Genomic DNA, 12,534 nt, shown 5'->3' with positions numbered 1-12,534 from the left:
GTCAGTGGAAATGTGTGAGCCACAGCTCTGTGTGTTGATATGGACGGTGAGCAAAAGAATATCTGCAGTAGGATTCCAATGAAATAAAATGCAAAACAGGCAAAACGCAACTTTATTTTGCAGAGATGTAACTCTAAGTGGCCAAAACATGAAGAAAAGCAAGGACAGGACGCGAGAGTTTCGGAGAGTTACTTCTGGGAAGGGATGGGGAGAGCAGGATGTGACCTGAGAGGGGCACAGGTGGGCGATAGAGACCCCAGCCACACTCCAGGTCTTCATCCAGGTGGTGGCCCGGTGAGCTGGCATTTCTCTGTGAGCGCACACATCTGTTTTAGGTGCTATCCCACATGTGTGACGGAGCGCAGTGTTACCGGTGAACTTAAGAAGTCCGGCATGGTAGGACGATAGCATAGAAGCAGGGAGGGAGTCAGGAGACAGGGCCAGGTGCTGCAAAAAACCAAACTGGGGTGAGGCGAGGCGAGGGTGGGTGTGGGGCAGCTGGGAGTTTTGAGACGGTGGTTGTGTGGGTTCGGTGGCAGCGGTGGGGATGGAGGGAAATGTTGCAGCCACGAGGTGTTTAGGGGGATGAGGGGATAGGACTCGGGGTGAGTCAGATGTGAGCAGTGAGGGTGACGGAGGACTCAAGAAAGGGGATAGTTAGTACCTGGAGAGATCAGGCGACGTTCCACAGGCCTGGGGTTTGGGAGTCTACGCATCTGGGAGGGGTCGGAGGGCCAGTGATGGGAGCGTTCACTGTGTGCGCACATGTGCCAGCCTCGGCTCGGAACAGGTGCATTTCAGCACACCAGGACCTCTCCGAGGCTCCGTAAGGGAGAGCGCCCAGAATCTGTCCTCAGAGGCCTGGTTGGGAAGTGGGATTGGGCATCCCCCTGCTCAGAGGAAAAGGTGGAAGAGAAGAAAAGACCCCAAGGGCCGGCATGTCCATTTTTAGCTTGCAAGGTGGTTGGGTGGGAGAGGGATAGACTCTCTGTAGACCCCAATGGGCAGAACAAGGAAACAGGGAGGAGATTTGCAGAGAGATTGATTTAAGCTCAAAGGGGAAAAAAAAAAAAAAAAAAAAAACCCAAACGAAAAAACAACCTTACCCGGCCTGAAATGATAACGGTTGACTCAGAGGAGTAGTGAGTTCCTTGTAGCTGGAAGTTTTCAAGCTGAGACTAACTGACCACAAACAGAGAAGGAGCATGAGCTCTGAGATCAAACAGACGTGCGTTCGGTTCCAGGACTTGTGATCGTGGGCAAGTTGCCTGATCTCTCCGAGTCCCAGTGTCCTCCTCTGTACAGTGGGACAGTGGGTGGCTGCGAGGATCACATAGGGACCGACGCAGGTCTCTGGGCACACGCATTCCACACTATCTCTTGAGTTCCTTCTGAGTACATGACACGTGTTATCTGGTTCAGCTGTCACCAGCTTGCCTGCAGGCCTGCCCTTGACGTTAGTGGGGCCTGAGAGAGTATACATTGAGGTCCAAGCCTCCTGCCAGCCCCTCCTCCTCTTCCCACTCCTGACTCCATCCACCATTGCAAGGGGTGGGGAGATTCTCCAGTTCACACGCCTAAGCTCTGTGCGCACTGACCCCCACCCCGAGCGGGTCAACTTGGCTATCCATCAGGTCTGGGGGGAGCGCACCAGAAGCACCATTCGCCCTTGAAAGGATGGCCTCAGCCATTTAGGAGGGGACACCAGGGTCCTGCGTACCGGAGGGTGTGGGGCACAGACCCCATGTGGGCACATCTGCTTGGCCTGGAGGACTCCTTGCCCCACAAGGAGGAGGGGGGCTACCAGAGTTGGGCTGAAGCGGGACCCTCTCCAGTGGAGAGCCCAGGGCACGGGCTGGTTGCCAGGTCTAAGTGCAGTATCTTCTGCAGGATTCTCAAGTGGTAGTGCTTCGTTATCTCGGGGCTGCTTGGCCAGGAGCCCTGCTGGGGCCTCAGCGGCAGGCTGAGAGGAAGGAGCAAAGCCAGGAAACTGGGGGAGAAGCGAGGGGCTGGCGAGAGGTGGGACGGGGCCAGCAGCCCAAATTAGAATCTGGGTCAGGTTTCTCAATTCCTGGCGGTGGCAGGAGGGGCCTCCTCATTTCAGGCCATCTAGCCAATCTGAGGAAGGACTGAGAACACAAGTGCTTCCCCTGGGCGTGGGGCAGGGGCTGGGGGTGGGAAGAAAGTGGCAGTGACCAGGCCTCAGCCACGGAGCCTGGAGTTTGAGATAGAACCGCTGCCCTGTTAGCATCGCTGGCGTGGCACAGCTGGGCATCAGACTTTGGGTCTGAGTCAGCAAGCCCCCCCACCCTGGGCCCCCTTCTGCTGGTGTTTCCAGGCTGCTCATGCGCTCCCTGCTGAGGCCAGCACGGGCTGCAGGGCTGGATGGAGGCGGAGTCCTCAGACGCAGGCCCTGAGCGCCCGCAGCTGAGTAGGGGCAGAGCGGCGGGTCTGCACAGGCTGTGGATGGGTGAGTCCCAAACTTCAGCAGCCGGTCAGAACCGCCCCCCCGCAGTGGGGAGAGGTTGTTCAAGGCCAGATGGCTGAGTCCCACCCCAGCATTCTGATCGTTCTGCATTTCTTACAGGGTCCCGGGTGATACAGATGCTACTGGTCCCGGCACAACACAACCCTTTGAGAACCACTTGCCTGCCAGCCCTGGGCCTTATGTGCACCCCAGACCATCTGAGGACTCTGGGCAGCAGCCCCTCGGCCCCTGTTGGGGTCTGGCCCTGTGCTCGCAGTTGGGTGGTCAGGAGGACTCATCCTTATGCAAAAGAGATGGACGAGGCCCCTGGGGAAGGGGAGACACTTCCAGACACTGGAGACACTTTGCCAGTAATACAACCCTAGTCTTGGGTGTCACATAAGACCACAGAATTGAAAAGGCAAAGCAGAGATATTGCATAAATTCGTGTTTTTATTAGCGTTTCCTCTCCCTGCCTTTCTGTGCAGGCTTCTTAAGAGGAGTCAATATGAAATGATTGTAAAATCTAACTTTTAAGGCACAATCCACCCCCTTTGACGTGGTTCTTCCAACGAGGTGGAAATGTTGCAGTTTTTCATCTCTTCCTCCTCTTCCAGCTGGTTTGCAGGCCAAGTCCTAGATGCATTCTTAATTTGAGCCTTCCTCTACAGCAGAGCAAGTGGTGGGGAAAATTTTTTCTCTAGGCAACAGCAACATTTCTGTCTCATTGGTTCAGTTTCGTGCTATAACATGACAGCTTGTGGGGCCACGGATTCGAACTGAGGTCCTCCTAGGAATGCATCGTTCACGATCAGTGAATATATCAGGTTGCAGATTTTAGCCATTTCATTATTGCAAATGCAAATGAATGCTTCCTGGCCTCATGAATATTTTAAAATGTATTTTTACAAACTACAATAGACAAGTTGTAATTCACTCCCAAATTTCATTGTCGTCCTGAACCACTTCCTATTTCAGCATTATCCAATTATCCCGAGGCCGTGAGCTCTATGTGTCTTTGGGGAATTTGGTGGCAGAATTACTTTGTCCCAAACCGTGGAGGAATCGAAGACATTTCTAGGGAACAGGTCATCTTAGCCCCATTCAGTTTGTCCTTGGATCTGTAAATGTCCTTGCTGGAAATGGAACTTGGAGCAATACTTTTTAAAAATGGAGGTGAAGTATTGTATAGGTGACAAGAAAGGGTTCTAGAACCCAGTGGGCCTGGGTTTGAATCTTGGCTTTTCTTTCCTCTTGCCCACTGTGAAACATGGGGCAGTTACTTAACTTCTCAAAGTCTCTGTTTCTTCATCTTTAAGGCGCAAAGAATAATAATAACTGCTTTTAATGGGATTATTGTGATTCTTAAATGAATAAAAATACATAAATCTGTAGCATGATGACTGGACATAAGTATAATAAGTGGTAGTTATTTGACAATTATCCTTATTGCTGTCATTATACAAAGTGCCTGTCACAGCACCGAGCACATAGTTCAATAAATGGTAATTATTATTACTATTATTATCATTATAATTCGTACAGATGGACATATAGCAGGAACAGAGTTTTCCACCGTGCAAATTATATGTTTTATTTTTTAAGATATGTGAGCCAAGAGGAATTTACATAAGTAAATGAACATTTTAATGAAGTTTAGCAAGATTAAAGTAAATCAACGGTGCTCATATAAATAGTTTAATTAAGGTAATCCCTGATGCAAAACATTTGTTCAATTTGTGCCTCAAAATGAAAACGGGTTCTGTGGATTTTTAGGAACTTCTCCTCTTTGCTGTGCATGAGTATGGGGACCTTAAATAAGAACAGCCTGGGGCGCCTGGGTGGCTCCTTGGGGTAAGCATCTGACTCTTGGTTTCGGCTCAGGTCGTGATCACAGGGTCCTGAGATCAAGTCCTGTGTTGGGCTCGGCGCTCAGTGTGGCATCTGCTTGAGATTCTCTCTCTCTCCCTCTCCCTCTGCCCTTACCCCTGCTCGTGCTCTTCTCTCTCTCTCAAATAAATAAAAAAATCTGAAAGGAGAGGAAAGGTGAGGAGAGGAGAGGAGAGAAGGAAGGAAGGAAGGAAGGAAGGAAGGAAGGAAGGAAGGAAGGAAGGAAGGAAATAGTCTTCTCATGGGAAGGCAGCTCTGCCCATAGGGGAGAAGATGTGGGCTGGGAGTCAGGATCCCGGGCCTCGCCCTGAGCTGGACTTTGGGACTCCCCACCTTTCTCTGGACTGTGGCTTGTTCATCCCCAGACTCTGCTGCGGCCGGTAAATGCTGTGATTTTCTAAGTGCTTGTGATTTGTTCCCTTTACAAAAGAGAGATAGTAAAAACTAAAAAGGAAGATGTCATCCCTTAAAAACCCTGAGACTCTGCAAATTTTGCCAGTAGCTTTTAAACCCCCAGGCATTAGGTGCCGGATATTTGAGGGTGGCTTCGTTGGAAGCGGTTTTATTATCCAGAGTGTAAGCACTTGCACTAAATGTGTTTTTGACGGTCTGTTGCCACCCAGCTTCTTGCTTCCAAACAGGATGATTTGCTTCTCCGTTGCATTTGGAAGAAACATGTCAGTCCTGGTTACCAACGTTAATTAGTTTGGAGAAACAGCATTGTGTTTCTAAAAATAGTTGTGATGCAAAAAGGCCATTTTGTGGTGTTCTGATAATCCGGCTGCTTCGTCGGGGGTGACATCAGGAGGCTTTGCATGTCGTTCTTGACCCAAGTTCATTGCTAGCACCTTGGAAGCTGGTGAAGCCGTGCTTAGGATCCCTGGAATGGTGCTCCTCCCTGTGCTTAGCTACTGGGGATGTGGACAGTGCCTCCCGTGGTTTGGATCTCAGCATTCATTACCAGTGGCGTGTCGGTGGGAATCTCTCCTCCGGTCTTGGAAGCCTGTTGAGTTGGCCTGTGACAGCTGGATAGTGTGAATGCATGATGTCAGTGAGGCAGACAGACGAGCCTTGCTGTGAGACAGGGAAGGCCTGCCGGCGTGGGAGACCTGGACCCTCATCTTGGCTCTGCCCCAGAGCTGTTTCTGGAGGCCAGACCTGTGCCGGGGCCTGTGGATGGGAAGGGAGCTCTGCGCGGCTCCCCTGCCCAGGTCCATCATCTGGACTTTATCTCTTCACGAGGGGCTTGGGCTTGATGGCTGAGGACTCTTTCTGTTCTTAACATTCTGTTGGCTCAGTTATTGGTAATAATGGTTAACAAGTCTCCAGCTCGTTGTTTCAGTGGGCAATTTGGTACAACTCCATCCGCAGGCAGATCTCCGGCTGAGTTCCAACTTACCCCAAAATGCGTGCTTAGTTTCTGAGCTTGGTTATACCCCCATGTCAAGTTTGTTGTTGGCTCTTTTCTGGGGAGCAGGCAGTCTCCATAAACTGGTTCTTGGCTCCCTTTCAGTAGTTGAAAAATGCTTTGGTTAATTTTCTATTCTGGGCTCTTAGTGGCATTCAGATTGCTTTATGTATTAGCTCAGATGAAGATCTCCGCATCGGTAGGGGCATGGCATTGTCTTGATTTATGATGTAGTCATTTGAAGCTGTGTTTTCTCTTTTAGTTTTACATTTGAGTTATTTTTGGTGATATCACCCTATTCTCCAATTTTTGTCCTCCTTAAACTCTGTGTTCTAGTCTGAATTACAGGGATCGCACTCATACAGTGTAGTAATGTTTTGGGCGATTTATCATACACGTGCTGACATTTAAGCTGCATCTTCTTTTAGGAAAGAGCTCTGCCCCTTTCCCGGCTTTATCTGTGGAAGGGGGATCATAATCGTTAGAATCTCTGAAGAAGGCCCAACCCACAGCCCTCTTTTCTGCCTAAGTTCTGAAGTGATCAGGAATCAGACCGAGGAATAAAGGGGCTAAGGGCCAAAATATCACTTTCGCTATGGAAAAGGTGATGTTGGAGATTGTGTCTTATGTCCAGAGGCGAATGTGCCTCCTGTTGTTGAGTCCAGAGTGGGAGTTCTGAGAGCCCGGTTCCCCACTCACACCAGCAGGACGGCGGGAACCAGAGCCAGCCCTGGTGGCAGAGCCTGTGCTCCCAAGAGGACGGGAGGAAGGGCCGAGGGGCTTCCCCCCAGTTTCTCTCTCCACACTCCCCAGTCAAAAAGACCTTAATTTCCTCAGGGCTAGAGTGAGGTGGGGCAGAGAGAGGCCAAAGGTGTTATGCTGAGTCCCTCCTGTCACATGGAAAGAAACATCTAGGGTGGGGAAACAGTGTCTCCCCTCCCCCAAAGAACAACCATACTTACCTCACAGGAAGCAGAGTAGTTAAAAGGGGTTAAAAGGATAAGACCCTGGAGTCTGACAGACCCGATCCAGAACCCTAGTCTCCACTTCCAGGCTGTGTGGTCAGAGATGAATTCCTCTACCTCTCTAAACCTCACCTGCATAGCGGGAGAGAGAGGCCGTCATTGTGAAAGTCAAGTGAGATAATCTGTAGGATGCCAGGCACATGGTAAGTGCTCGATAAAGAATGGAAAGTCAAAAGAGATAACGTGTAGAAATGTCTTTTGCCAATGATAGACTTTCACAGAAATCTAACGAAGTATTATTATTTGTGCTGGTGGTATTCGTAAAGCACTGAATCCCCTTACCACCCAGGAGCATCAGTGCCCCCCTGTAGGCGTCTTTAAATGGGCTGGGGGCACCTGGTGCCTGGTGACGCATGTCACCTCTATCCGCCCTTACAAAGATCACGAGCCAGAAGGGAAGAAGAAATGAAGTTAACAAGAGACTCCCTCGCATCGAATGGCCATTCCTCTGATTCCAGCTATTTTTGTAGATTCTCCTGGAAACTGCCATGTAATTCGGGAGCAGCCACTAGAAAGTCTTCCCTCCCTTTAATTTATGCTGAAAAATCATTAGTAGGCCTTTGACACAGGCTGAAATGCTGCCGTCAGGCTCCGAGGGCCAGCTCCGTTTGCCAGAGGCAGGCTTTGAAGGGCACTCAAGAAAGAAAAGGGGGGGGGGAGCTTCCCTCTGCCTCCTCTTGTCCTTCCGGTCACCACCAACAGCGTCACATTCACGGTGTTACTGTGGCCAACTACGTTCTTGTCTAGCCTTTCCCACAACCCTGTGAGGCTGTATTAGTCCCCTGTTACCGTTACAGCGTTTGCCCACCAACTTGGGCAAGCCCGCTCACATGAGAAGAGCTAGCAACATCTCAAAGCCCGGAAGGAGACCCCGTAAGGCCCCTTGCAGCTGTCGTTTCATTGACATTTGGGGTTAACCAGCACAGCACCCCTTTTCTTGGCAACTGTTATTGCTAGTATCTAGCCACAGCTGCATTTTTTTTTGCATTGGTTTTGTTTGTTTTGCGTTGGTTTTGTTTGTTTTGTTTTTGTTTTTGTTTTTGTTTTTGTAATGACATTTGTTTTTCTCCCTTAACCAGGGAGCATTCGAGCATGGCCACGAGGAGCGGGGCTCTTTGCAAGGTCCGCGTCGCACACTCTGTCCTTAGGTCAGACCCTCTTGCCTCTGTCCTGGTGGAGAAACCATACCCCTCAGCACCAGGTTTTGAGGATATGAATGGTTGGAGTTTCATTCAATCTAAAGAAATTTATAAGCCCCTACCCTCTTCCAGGCCAAGGGGTGGAAATGAAGTGACAGTCCCTATCTTATATGGTTGAGGTGGGAAGTGGAAAGTGCCTACAACAGTACCTGGCATATGGTGAGCACTCGATGAGAGCAGCCACAGTGTGATTCTTGGTGGTGGCCTTGGGGAGCTCCCGGCAGGCTGGGAATGTCACTTCAATAGACAATTCCGGTACCGTTGCATGAATACAGTGGTACAGGCTGCCCAGAGGGGAAAACACAGAGATTAGGCTGGGGAAGGGCTGACAGCTCTGTTGGATGGAAGCACTGAAGACTTGGGCCATGTAAGCTGGGGCAGAGCAGGCTTGGGATGACTGGTAACTATTCTCACGTGTAGGAAGGTCCTTGTGGGAGGAGCACATTTATTCGGTATGGTTCCAGAGCCGAGAATAACAGAATATCCCGTAAGGCAGATTCTGGGTAAATATTAGCAACATTTCCTGATGATCAGGGTTTTCTAAAGCGGAGCAGGGCTGCCTCAGGACCCTGCTGTCTGTCACCAAAGGGCCTGTGCAGAGCCGGGGAAGGCGAGAGGTAGAGGAGAGAGAGCCCAGGCTTTGGTACCAGAGAGCCACACTTGAGCCAAATTTGTGCACTTGCCACGTGATCCCAGGCAGGTCACATGACTCATCAGACTCTGCTTTTCTTGCAAGGACCCACCGTCAACTGCAAAAGCACTTTCTGAACTGGGGAACCATGCAAAGTGTTACTTTTGCTTGCCGGCATCCCTGTAATTACTGCTGAACATGTCTTCATTATGTCTCAGTAGTAAATGCTTGCGGCTTGAGTTAATTAATGAACCAATGATTTTCCCCCAAACCTGGCCCTGAAGCTTGAATTTGGGTCTCATCCTCAGAGCCTAGTATGTAGAGTAGACTCTAATTTAAAATATACTGCGGGAAGGAATGAAGGAGGGACTAAACATGGTCATCACCGCTACCTAACGTGGTAGTCATTGAGCTAAGCACTTTACACGCATCTCATTTCATCCTAAACACAGTCTCATGAGATGGCCCCAAAAGACAGAGTATCTGACCCAGGATGATAGTGGTGATGCCTGCGTGGATGGGAGGCTGGCCCAGCTGGCCTGTGGGTCACGCTCTCCTTTAAGATTCTGCATTTCTGGGGCAGCTACACTCTTGGTGAGAAATGTGTGGCCCTGTGACTGGGGGAGACACTCCCCTTTGGGTCCCCCTGTCCCAGACGGAGCCAGGCTCTCAGCTTGCATTGGGTTGTGTTCTGGCTCCTGAGTGGCATCGTGTCCACACTAACCTCAGGCAGGCAGTGGAGACAAGGAAGGCAGTGCTTCCCTCACCCCTCAGTGGTCCTGCAGTGCTACCCCTCCGGGAACGGTCTAACTCACTGCGGAGGATCGCCGCAGCCCCCCACTCGGCAGCTAGAGTCTAGGGCTGTGGATTCTGTGATCCCGAGTATCGCTGAGAATCTGCCACTGCCTACCTCGCGCTTTGGGCAAGTTGTTCTTCAAGGCTCGGTTTCTAGATCTGTAAACTGAGACAATATCGGGGCATCTGGATGGCTCAGTCAAATGTCTGACTTCGGCTCAGGTCATGATCTCGGGGTCCTGGGATCAAGCCCCGAGTCAGGCTCCCTGCTCAGTGGGGCGTCTGCTTCTCCCTCTCCCTCTGCCCCTCCCCCTGCTCACACACTGTCTCTCTCAAATAAATAAATAAAATCTTAAACAAAAACAAAGACAATACCAATCTCTTACAGTCATTGTGAAGATCGATGTCAAATGCTTGTTTAGTCCATCACTTGGCAATGGAAGGGCTCAGAAAGTGGCATAGAATGGCCATCAGCAACTGACTTTCAGAGTTCTCAGACATGGTAGATGTCACTGGGTGAACGGTTGCTACTGTAGATAATTACTATAACTTCCCTAATTGCAGAAACATACATAACACCATTTTCCCCATCCATGTAATATTGAGATGCACGGATTTGGGGCAATTATCGGATAAATAAACACCAAAGCTTAAATCAGTGACAATTTCCTTCCTGCCCCGAGTATCTCCACTTCTCAGTATGGAGAGCTGTCCAGAGTCAGGGCTCTGGTGTCCATTCTGCCACTGCCGTGTTCCCACTGAGCTCACATAAGGATGGGACTGCCGCTGGAGAAACCACCACTGTCTCATCTGTTAAATGGGGGTAACTATAGCCACTTCATAGGGTCGTCGAAAGGATTAAATGAGATCCGGGGATGGGGCTTGACACTGAGAGTTGTTCCATCGATGTCAGTTCTAGTACCAAATATAAAAAGGACGAGCTCAGTGTCGGCTTGTAAAAGGAGGCCCTCAGTAAACAGGACTTTCTTTTATTCCTTTTCAATTTACAATCTCCTTCAATCCTCTGAAAGCACGGCGCCAGCATAACTAGGCTTTATAGCATCGAGCCAGCTGACGGAGGAACCACGCTGTGAGGGAAAAATGGCCCCGGTCTTTGTTCAGCGGGGACCACTTGCAGCTGAGCTCGGAGCTGGCTCCGGGAGATCACGGGGGCGAGCAGCTCCTGTGAGTCTCTCCTGTTATTCCTTAATAGGTGGCTCCGATCCAGCGTTCCAATATTGGAACTCCACACATCTAGCAGCTAAGGCAGGGACAGGGCTGCCAGGCGACCTGTCTCAGAGAACAGTTTCTATGATGCTCCCAGCGGCTGAGGCCGGGAGCAAGCACCTGCAGACACCTTGTTCCACACTTCGGGCTTCCTTTGTCGCTGCCGCTAAGTGACTCCGAGTCAAGCCGCCTCTGGCAAACAGCAGCATGCAAAATGCATTGGTCCCCACGCGGCATCTTAATGAAAATTGCAGATAGACAATTTCCACATACTTGGAGTTTATCTCTTCAAACTCAAAAACTCATTTTTAACTATTTGGGATTGAAATCGTTCTAAAATGCATTACACACCTGCTTCCTGAAATCGAAGGGATATTAATTTGACATTTTTTTCTCTATTCTTGGTGCCCCGGAGTTAAGAGGTGGGCCAATAAACTGGTTCCCCAAAAGCAAAACACACAAGCAACTGTTAGCCCCCCCCAATTGTTAGCATTTGCCTGTTTCTGTGGTGTAAATATTCCCACTACAAGGGATTTCATTCTCTCAGTGGTTTTTAACAACCAGCTGGAAAGACCCGTGAATATTTCTGGGCAGCTTGAGCCCCCGTTGCAGGAGGGAGCAGAGCGGGGTGGAGAGGACAGGGACCCCCAGACCTGGGCAGACCTGGCTTTAGTTCTCATTTTTTGCACTTGAGAGCTGGGCTACCCGGGACAAGATACCTTACCTGAGTTTCTTTATATAAACTAGGATAACAATGACTACACCAATGGCGACAGCAAGGTAGGATAGGTCAGGGGTCCCAAAGTCAAGTGCTGTAGGGGCCAACCAGGTGTCGTCATGATTGCAACAAGCTGGACGGGCACTCTGACAAATATTGAAACAGAGGTTCTCAAGCTTGGCCAGGGAACTTCACCCGAGCCCGAGTCCGAGACCCATCTCAGACCAAGTAAACCAGAATTTCTTGGGGAGCCAGTTAAGTGCAATGTTTTTGTGATTTCCAGAAATCCCATAGGAAGATTAATTGCTATGGCAGGACTCTTTCATGGTGGTTAATTGTGGATTACTTTCTTTAAAGGATGTAGACACTGGCCTGTAAAATAATTTTTCTCTCCAGTATTGTCCTAAATGGCAACAGTGAACTTTGGGTGATGTGGGGACCCGGAAGTAGTGTGGAGTGGAGGGAGGGGGTGTAGGAAGCAGAGGGGATGAGGTAGAAGGCTTGACAGCATTTCTGATTATAAAGGGCCTTGAATGCCAGGCCAAGGAATTTTAGATGTCTCCTGTGGGCAGGGCGGAGGACCCCGTGGGCACTTTCGGAGAAGAACAGCAGCAGCGCGTCCCATAGTGGGCAAGAGAATGGTTCCTGGTGGGCCCATTGAACAGATCAGAGCGAATCATTCATTCTTCAGAGCAATCCCTGCTCCAACCGTGTGTTCCTGCCCTTTGCATTTGTACCAGTTCCCTTTATTTAAAGTTATTTCTTTCACTACATTCGCAGCCCAAACTGGCAGGAACGGGCTGATGCAGGGGAGAGTGAGACTGATGGGACCCCAGAGGACCGCCTTTGTTCATATTATTAACCCGAGTATTTTTCAGAGAAGATGTGATTAAAAGAGATCATCTGGGGTTTGTTTTCTGCCGTATTTTCTGGAGAGAGCATGGCCAACGACCGTCCTTGCACCTGCCTGCCCTCTCCGTGTGCATTTGAAAAAGCAGGTGTCAGGCAGAGCTGAGGGGGGACCCGTTTCTAATTAGTTGCTTGTTAAACCACAGGCCTCCAGACCGTGCTGTTAAAATTACTAGTTAATTCAATGAAGAAACCCTGATAGTAAATTTTTTCACCCTGAAAACAAGCATATTTGGTTCTTTGCTGATATCACGTTTTTCTGAGA

At 49.8% G+C, this 12,534-nt stretch overlaps 1 protein-coding gene and 1 long non-coding RNA gene across 5 annotated transcripts in view; one reads left to right on the top strand and one right to left on the bottom strand.

Annotated features, from left to right (window-relative positions):
- Window positions 1-12,534, top strand: part of TTLL11 (tubulin tyrosine ligase like 11) — a 222,707-nt gene that overhangs the window by 110,853 nt on the left and 99,320 nt on the right. The gene's annotated exons all lie outside the window — the stretch shown is intronic.
- On the bottom strand, window positions 96-1,918 carry LOC121103091. Its single transcript, XR_005835239.1, has 3 exons — window positions 1,107-1,918; window positions 665-890; window positions 96-447 (listed from the first exon to the last, which is right to left on the bottom strand). It is a non-coding gene; the product is annotated as an uncharacterized LOC121103091 (long non-coding RNA).

Source organism: Ursus maritimus, unplaced genomic scaffold (genome assembly GCF_017311325.1).
Source record: "Ursus maritimus isolate PB19 unplaced genomic scaffold, ASM1731132v1 scaffold_17, whole genome shotgun sequence".
NCBI classification, from domain to species: Eukaryota; Metazoa; Chordata; class Mammalia; order Carnivora; family Ursidae; genus Ursus; species Ursus maritimus.
Note: the sequence above shows the minus strand (reverse complement) of the source record. Positions and strands in the feature narration are given on the sequence as shown.